The sequence below is a fragment of the Rhea pennata genome, chromosome 3 (genome assembly GCF_028389875.1).
Source record: "Rhea pennata isolate bPtePen1 chromosome 3, bPtePen1.pri, whole genome shotgun sequence".
In the NCBI taxonomy this organism is placed as follows: Eukaryota; Metazoa; Chordata; class Aves; order Rheiformes; family Rheidae; genus Rhea; species Rhea pennata.
In genome coordinates, this window is record NC_084665.1 from 32,591,713 (window position 1) to 32,601,555 (window position 9,843).

Below are 9,843 nucleotides of genomic sequence, written 5' to 3' on the forward strand. Positions count from 1 at the left end.
AGGGGCAAATGGATTTCCCTGAAGAATACAGAAACTGTGAAGGGGGAGAGCTCAACATGAAATGTCAGGATGTGGAGCTACTTACAGCTCTTTGTTCAAAACATTTCCTATGCAAAATATCTTACTGTCTTCATAAGCCTCGGGGATCCAGGCTTTATTGTCCATTTTCCTCTTACTGTCTTTTCAGTGATGGCACAGAGAAAAGTGGGAGGGGAAAAAGGAGAGATGAAAGGAGAGATGAGAAAAAGAGTAAACATTTTTTACTTCTTCTAATCTGGTATTTACATAGAAAAGTTTGGATTTCAGTTTTTCATCCAAAGAAGAAAATTTTCCATATTTTTTCTAATTCCATCTATGTGAAATATCCTGGTTTTTTTTGTAGTTTCTTTTTTCTCCTTTTTCTATGAAGTGAGGACTCAGCACTACATTGTGTTCACAGAGCAGCACACTGAGACTAGTGACTAACCAGTACCTTGACAAGAAACCTAGCCCATTCTTCAGCCACAATAATATCTTACATCTCCAGCAGCCATAAATGCTTGGGTGGCTCCCCCCAGGACAGGGCTCTGCATAGTCCCTCCCAGGAATGATATGTGAACAAACTTTCAGAGCAAATTCCTGAAAGGTCACCTTAACTGAGGGAAGAAAAATCACTGCCCGCACGTGTCTCTGCAGTTTGCTTCCCTCCTTCCATTAAATCTCCTGATGCTTGACGTGACTAACTTCATGGACTATCAGATTCTGTGTAAAGGCCTGAGATGATCTTTTGGAGTGCGTGCTCCTGCAATGCTCCTGTGACCGAATTCTGCCTTACTTCTACTGGCAAAGAGTCTTCAGAGGTCCTGATCTTGGCCCTGCCTGAAAACACTCAGATACAGCAGCGATGAGTTCAGTTTGCAAGGAGCTGTATGATCCCTTGGTCAAACACTCAACTGCGAATGGAAATAAAGAGCGGCAGCAGGCTGCTCAGTCCTCCTTCCCAAGGCCACAGACTACACAGACTACACTTTAATTGATGGCACAGGGAGCTAGGTTTTTGCAGTTGTGTGGATGGAAGATGATCTGCATTGCCTCTGCTCCATAGTAAGTACTGTAGTTGTGTGATGTAGAGTGTAGCTATGTCTGCTTTGCAAAGAGGGGCTGTGAGATAGAAAGAGTAAATGGTGTATCCAAGGGCCTTGGTAGTATGAGAATCAGGAAAGTTTAGAAATTAGACATTCATGTCTCCCCACTGCCCATGTTCATACCAGTTGCAACTGTACTTTCAATAAAACCCAAAGATTTAGAGAGAGTGAATTGCTGTAGGTCTCCTAGGTTCATTCAGTCAAACACAATTCATTGTTAAACCTTTTTAAGCTAATCTACCATTTGCCAGTCTTGGCTTCATTTCTCATTCAAAGAACTGCTGAACAGAAAGGTCAGGTAGGTTAGAAAGGTGAAATATAACAATAAGCAAAGGCCATTTAGTTGGTTCTGATTTTTTTTTCTCAAAAATAGAACAGTCCGCAATCAGCGATGCAATCTCAGGTTGCCAGACAGTACAGGGCAGCTGCCTGCTCCAGCCTGCTCATTGTCATTGCTTCCTGTGAGGTTGTCTCCCTTTCAGAAAGAGCCTGTAACTCATTAGCAGATGGGCAGAAATTAGGTAGGAGTGGCTGAGGTTCTTGAGCAAAGCTATTCATTTTCCAGTATGACTGTGGCTATCCAAGAAGTCCTAGGCAGTGGTCTTACACAGACCAGGCACATACACAGACCATCTTCCACTGCATATGCAGTGAATCCTTTGCATGCAAGACTGGCCACTTTGGAATTGTGTATCGCTGACTCATATGCAAGGCTCAGAGATGACAGTGAGTAATGCTGCCTCTCCCCAGACTTTCTCTCCTACTGGAAATGGCATCCATCCACAGTAAGGCTGAATGAAATTGTCCTAGTGATGACTTGGTACCAGCAGCTGAACTGTTTTTAAAATCCCAACTAAAATTACCAATATGAAATTGTAACCACCAAGACCTGGATCATCAGATGCATGGTTTTCTTCCAAACTCACTGGCATCCTTGAAAGTTTTTCCATTGATTTCAGTGAATTTGGAATTCAGAGTTTAATGGAGAAAGCTGCAACTAAAACAAGGCATAACGAGCTGAGGGCCTAACCTCATCCATTCAACCTTAGGAGCTTAAAGCTTCACTAACCACTATAGTCAACTGGGAGCACAGGCCCATCCAGAGAGCAGATAAAGTCCCCATCTCTTTCCATTAGGTATAGGTTGGTGTGGGACCTACAGTTTAGGTGTCTTAGTTAAGCGCCTTATGTTGGATGGTCTTTCTGTGTGATCTCGGGCGGTTCATTTTCTCTGTACCTCTTGGCAGCTCTAAGGCAAGGCCTTTTCTCTGTTTATACCTCCTGGCAGCTCTATGATTAGGACTGTTATGTCTCACTTTATATAAAGAATTTTTAGATCTTTAAAAAGAAGCTTTAAGCAAGTACAAAGAATTATTATATTTCAACAAAGGGAACCTGCTGTCAAAGAATCTGCACACAGAGACTTCTGTCTTCACCAGTCCCTGTCTTCTCTCACAGTACAACCATGTTACTTCATCTGACTGTCAGTTCTTGAGCATCCAAACAGTCATTCATTTGTATTTACTTCAGCACCAACTAGTGTTCAGTCTAGAAGCTAAGAGCTTTCTGCAAAATTGGTTTCAAGTAGATATGCAAAGAAAAGCAGCTGGGCAGTGGGCCTATTTCCCTTCTAGCAGCTTTTGTTATGATTTTAGATGTGAAATCCACTGATGGCGTGAGGACTGAATTGATTTTCTGAACTGCCTTGTTCACTGACATAAAAACCTCCCTTAAAATGAATCAGACCAAATCCTTATGATATTATCCCATGACCTAAAGAGTGGCTTTGCATTTGGCCACAAGAAGAGCGGCATTTTTTTAACTACATGGAGCTGGGAATGTTTGAGGCAGTGACTCTCTTTATTCAGAGTGATACACAGTCATGACTGGAGGAACTTCTCATTTCCCTGTCAATTACCAGATCAAGCAGCCTTGTCTAATCCCTCCTGCAGCCTTCAAAGTAGGGACACTTTTACGTGTTTTAATTCTGTGCCAAAATCTACCTTTAAAGTTGTTACCACAGTCGCTGCCAGATGTGAGGGGGCAAGTGCCTTCTCCCACTTTTTGTCCAAAAGAAAGAAGTGAGTGGAATCACTCAGGCATAGACTGAATCTCCCAGATGAGATCCTAAAGCACCATGCAGTCAGTAGTGAATTAAACCTCACAAACTCTTCCTGAGTTAATACTAAGTTGTTTTCACTGATGGAAAGCGAAGAGATAGACAGAGCAAGGGACAGAGAATGCAAAGAGGAGTTTGGTTTTGTTAGGAACAAAGAGAGTGAAGGAGGTGTCCTTGTCCATCTAAGTGATTTACTAAGGGTGATGTTAGCATTAGCGGTCTTTCCACTGATCTCAGCTGAGCCTCAGGTGTTCTGATCTCCCGTCCATCTCTTTCCCCTCAGTCACTGCAGACTTCATAATCAGAGCTCCCTCAATAACATTCATGACTGATACATTGGTATATTCAGCACCTAACTTTTGCTGTCGCTTGTTGAGCAACTTGTTCATTGATTCAGAGATTACAAACCTAGGAGACAGTGTCATCATAGCCCAAGCTCCTGCATTCCATAGGCGGCAGGTTCACACTGGATTGCTTTTTCTTAGAACTACAGAGTAACTGTCAGTGGAAAATCTCTCTCTCTCTCTCTCTCTCTCTCTCTCTCTCTCTCTCTCTTTTTTTTTAAGTATTGCTAGTGAATGGAGAAATCTACCATCTTACATAAACTGGTTAATTACTCTCACTTCTAAAAAATCATGTTCTTTTCTAGTCATGATTTGTCAAATTTCAGTTCCCTATCATGGTTTTATTTATTTTTATGCCAGTTTAAACAGCTCTCCATTATCAAATCTCTGGTTTTATGCAGGCTTTGAGAGACTGTGACAAGTCAACCCTTCACCTGATCTTTGTTCAAAACAGATTGCGCTCCTGGAGTCTTTCACTGTAGGGCATGCTTTATGATCCTTTAATCAGCCCAGCATCTCTTCTCTGTACTTTTTCCAATGTGTTATCATCCTTCACAAGGTTATTCACAAATAACCTTTTCATTAATCAGGCCATTCTTCAGATGGTTGAATAATATATGCTTGATGAATTTACAGTAACTTTCCTATTGGTTGTTTATTTTGTTTGTGAATTATTAAAGTGAGCAGCTGCGGAGGTCTGTCCTACAGCTTCACTGGCCATAAGAAATGTTTTCCTGTGTTATTAGTCCTTCTTCTGCACAAGCCAGTATGCCATCTGCCGCTGATCCCAGCTGAGCCACAATGAAATACAAACATGCCAACATACAAAAATGTTCCTGTGTCCCAGGATGAAAAGGGACATAAAAAGCAGCCACTCTTGTGTTAACTCAGCCCTTCTTTTTGTTTCCTAGAGATTGTCAGAATCATTTGGTATGCAAGAAATTCTGAGAGAGAATACTATACGTATATTGTATGAATATTATGTATCAGCCATTCAAACAAGTTGTAGTGCCTCATTGGGAAAATCCTGAAAAAAGAGTATGTTTATCCCCACAAGAAGCTTCTTAAGGGGCTGCTCCAGGTAATGCTTTTTACTGTATCTACTGCTTCCTAACCTATCACTCTCAGTGATTTGTCTTAATTACCAGGCTCTATGGTTATTGAGTGACTCAGTGGGATATTTGTGAGCAGACAGAAGGTTGGTGTGACTTCTGGGCAAAGATGCAACAGCATTGAAGGTTCTTCGCTCATGAGAACGTCCTCAGTCATTCTCATCTGCAACTGAAAAGCTAGATGTCCACAAGAAATCTGTATCTATACATACCTATACAAATTTTAGCTCAGTTGAGTTTCTTAACTGCAAATTAACTTCACTCTCTTTCCCTTGGCAGCAATGTTTTGCTGTCATTTGCTGCAGTGAAACAGGCCATGGAAGTTCCCCTTTGGCTTTTCGTTAGAAAGCCACTTGTTCAATTTCATGTTCTAGGTTTCAGCTAAACTCTTCTTTCTTGCTAAAGCATATTTCCATCGAACACACAGCTTCGTGAAGAAATATCCCCTTCCTTGTCCTGCCACTTCTCCTGATCCTGCTTAAACCAGACAGGTAGTGGTTTTGCTCTTGTTCTCTTCGAAGCCACTGAGGTAATACAGCCTGAACTCTCTACCCAGCTACATGACACTCAAAACTCTTCCTCTGCCCCTACAAGGGAGAATCAGGATAATGGTGTCACTGAAAAACGAATGGGAAAGTTCATACTTGCATCCCTTGGTTTCACTCTGCAGTTTTGGGCCCTTGGAGATAGCTCTCACTGCCACCAGTATGGAAGAAAGGAGCTAATTTCTGCTACTTTCAGCTAGATTTCAGAAACTATAGCCACTTCCAGGCTCTGGATTGCTTGATCCAGAGTCAAAGGCAACCTCCTTTGTTCCCCAGACCTCTTAATTTTGGTTAAACAGACACAAGTGCTCCTCTCTGTGCTTTCCCTCTCCTTTTCAACCCCCCACCCTCACCCCCTACACTCCCCAGATCGTTGCCTGGGAGTCTACAACCTTATCATCTCTGCAGGAGAAGATGTGTGTGAATTTGTGCTTCCCAGGTCACCAAGACAATGCTGGAGCAAAGGAAGTAGGCAGGCAGAGCCTAGGTGATTTGACCCTAAATGTTAAGACAATGGGCTTTCCTGCCATTGTTTCCTATCAGTTTGCCTCACTGCTGGAGCTCATGCACATTCTGTCCTAAAGGCTAAAAATGCCCCAGAGTGAAGGAAAGGGGCCATTTCAGACATCTGGGGCCAAAGAAGAAGCAATTTGTTAACCACGTGTAGCCACAAATGAAGCTTTGAGCGAGGGGACTACAAATAACAAACTATTTCCAGATGTTCAAGGTCAATTCAAACATGCCACCTGCTGGCCCTGATCTTGGAGACTTGATAGCAATGGGACAGATGGCACTGAAGAATCAGCAGAAGAGTTTCCACACTCCCCAAAGACTTCTTATAAAATATGGTCCTCTTCTCACTCTTTTGGTCTCTGGACTTTACTCTCAACCGTACTCTGCAGAAGGCTTTCATGTAGCCAAAACTAAAGAGAGCAAGGCAGAGGGCATGCAGGATTTCTCCAGAAACATTTTGCAGAAGCAAAACATGTCAGAGTAGCAAAAGCACAGACTTCTGAACATGAAAGTCTGGATTCTGTCTGCCAGCACCTGCTTATGTGCTACAAGTAGGGTGCATTTTTAAATGTGTCCCCTACTCTGGGATTCTCCAGCTTCAGAAATAGTGTCCTGCGGTTAAGAGGTGCTGAGAACTCTTCACAGTCATTAGCCATTCGAATGGTTAGTGCTCAGTGCTTCAGAAGCTCTTCAGGTCTCAGGTTCTGGGCCTCTGAGGTAGCAGTGCAAGGGATGAAGACAGAGAGGAAGGTGGGTCATTTGCCGTGGCTGTCTTGGGTTTTTCCTGAAGGTGACTCATTTATGCATCCCAAGGTAGTGCAAGTCGCCACTAGTGAGCCTGAAGCCCTTGGGAACCTAGTGTGCTCTGGATCTCATTGATTTGAAGAAGACAGTTGAAGGGCATATCTCAAATACTGCTGTGAACCTTGCTGTGCCTCAGAGCCTTTTCAGCCTGATAATTTGAAATACTACCTCTGCAGTTTGTAGACAAACAAAATCAAAAGAAAAGTGAAATTAGCTTAACACCAAAGCCAGAAGATGTTCTTTTATACCTAATGCCACCAAGGATAAAACATTGCCATTACAAAAATAGCTGCTATTTGTTTGACTCTCTCCCAACATTTGGGGTACTTCACTTTGGTCATTTATGTTCTGGTTCTCCCCTAAAGCTCTGCCATAGGGTTTTGGGCAGGAGTTCAAGTACCTGGCAGCTGGAGCCATGCCTCTACTAAACCACCTGAAGACTGACATTCCAGGCCTCCCCTCATGGAGAAGAGCCGTGGTTCCCTAACTGAGCTTCAACATCCTGAGTACAAAGCCTGTCAGATTTCATTGTTAACGAGTGAGGAAATAAATTTGCTCTAATTATTCTATGAAGACCTTAGATGGAATTTTCCAGGGAAGGAGCTTTGTCTACAGGTTACAAAAGCAGCCTGGGAGCAAATACTCCCAGATTATATTTCTGGTTCTGCACCTAATTCACTGAGTAACCCCGAATAAACCTTAGATCTTGGTTTCCTGCAGCCCACCTAAAAAGGGGGCAATGATATTGAACTGCCTGACATAAATGTTTTGAGGCTTAATTACACTGAATAAATCCGAGTTCTTAGGTGGAAGATGCTGTAGTAATAATCAAAGAAATATTTTTAACAGCCTTTGGTATTTGGCATTTTCATTCTTTTTTATGTGTAAATGACACAGGCTGTCAATGAGAGTGAATACAGCTTTCAATCTACTAACTGGTGACTGGACATTAAGGAAAATTTGTCTGTAATTGGGTTATAAACTCACTGAACTTCCATTCCTTCTCAGGCTGTGAAGAACAGGCAGACAGACTTTGGCTCAACTCTTTGTTAGTCTAAAATGAGTGATTAATTGTTTTATGTGAACAAATCTTTGTATACAAATTGCAAACTATTCACCATGACATTTTCAGTAGTTTCTACATGGGCAGAGTGATTGGTGAATCACAGAATCACAGCACGGTTGAGGTTGGAAGGGAGCTTTAGAGATTATCCAGTTCAACCCCACTGTTCAAGCAGAGTCACCTAGAAGAGGTTGCCCAGGACCCTGTCTAGGCAGCTTTTGAATATCTCCAAGGATAGAGATTCCACAACCTCTCTGGGCTACCTGTTCCATTGCTCAGTCACCCTCACAGTAAAAAAGTTCTTCCTTAGATTCAGACGGAATTTCCTATGTTTCAGTTTGTGCCCATTGCCCCTGGCCTGTCACCACTGAAAAGAGTCTGTCCCTCTGTCCCTCTTTACACCCTTTGCTCATATCAACTCACATGGTATTGTGTCTGCTCCTTAAGTAGACAATTTTCTAGCAACCAAAGATCTTTCAAGATCATATGATCTCAGATCATTCAGATTGGAAAGGACATCAGGGGAAGGAATCTCAGGAGTCTTTAGTCCATTCTCCTGTCCAAAGCAGGAGGAGTTCAGCTGTAAGACCAGACCAGGTTACTCAGGGCTTTATCCAGTTGGGTCTTGAAAACTTCCAAGGATGGAAACTGCACAACCTCCTCAGGCAGCTTGCTTCCCTGACTGTCGTCATGGGGAAAAAGATTTTGCTTATATCCTGAGCCTGTATCTCTCTCATTTCACTTTATGTCCATTGTCTCTCTTCCTCCTGCAGCACTGTGAAGAGCCGGGCTCTGTCTTCTCAATAACCTCCTCATAGATACTGGGAGGCTGCTATTAGCCCCCCCCACCAAAGCCACGTCTTCTCCAGGCTGAACAAGCCCTGCTCCCTCAGCCTCTCATTGCAGAGCAAGTTCTCCAGCACACAGCCATCTTGCTGGCATCTGCTAAACTCATTCCAGATTGTCAATGTCTTTCAACTGGAGGGCCCAAAACTGAATGCAGTATTCTAAATGTGGTCTAATAAATGCCTATGAAAGAGGGTAATCACATATCTCAGCCTCCTGGCTATGCTGCTAGCTCATGCCTAGCTTGCTCTCTGCCAACACCTGCAGGTCCTTTCCTGGAGAGCTGCTTCCTCCTCCATTAGACCCCGAGCTGTATCATTGCATCTTCCTTCCCAAGCGCAGGACTTTGCACTTGTCCTTGCTGAATTTCATAAGGTTCCTGTCAACCCATTCCTCTTCCCATATAGGCCCTTTGAATGGTAGTCCTGCACTCAAGCAAATCAACTGCCCCTCCCAATTTTGTGTCACCTACAAAACTGATGAGCAAACATTCAATTGCCTCTTCCAGACCATTCATAAAGATGTTAAAACAGGACAGGTCCCAAGATAGATCCCTGCAGTACTCCTCTTCTTAGCAGCCTCCAGGTACAATATAACACACCAGCCATTGCTCTCTAAGCCTGACCATCTAAAACAGTTTTTCATCCATCCAGTAGTCCACCCATCCAAACCATAATGTCCTAGCTTAGATACAAGAATATTGTGGGAGAATGTGTCAAAAGCCTTGCTAAAGTCATGGTAAAATGGCTACCAAGAAATTGCAGTATGAATATTTGTGTTAATGGTTACATATATTGTATTTACATGTTTGTGTTTGTGTATATGCACACACTTTTTGTATAGAGACTTGTGAACCATTGCGGGCTTACAGTCTAAGACCCAGTCAGCCTGATAGTGATGTGAATTTGTATCTTGAACATCTACTCAGTTGTACAGTGTCTTGAACATCTACTCAGTTTTCTTCCACTTTATAGTTTCCATTTTACCTTTGACCAAGATTTTTTAAAGCAACTGTCTTTGTCCTTACATCCAACTCCAGCTCATGAGTCAAACAAGACCTTTGGATTTGACTGATGGAGCTACTTCTATCTATAAGTCATTCTCTGAAGATTTTCCCGCTTCTAACTTCAAAAGGAATTCTAATCTTTTTAACCTCTGCTTTTCCCAGTAAATATCAAACATATGGTCCACAGAAGATATGGGCCACCCACAAATCAGGGAAGCTCATGGGCTTAGCTGAGAGAATGGATCTGAGTGAGCTACTCCAGGAAAACAGCATTGGCTCCATGCCTGGCCTGAGTAGGCTTGTCAGCATAAGCAGTATGGATCCCTGGTATCATCCACTCTGTGTATATCTAGGCTTAAAACAAAACT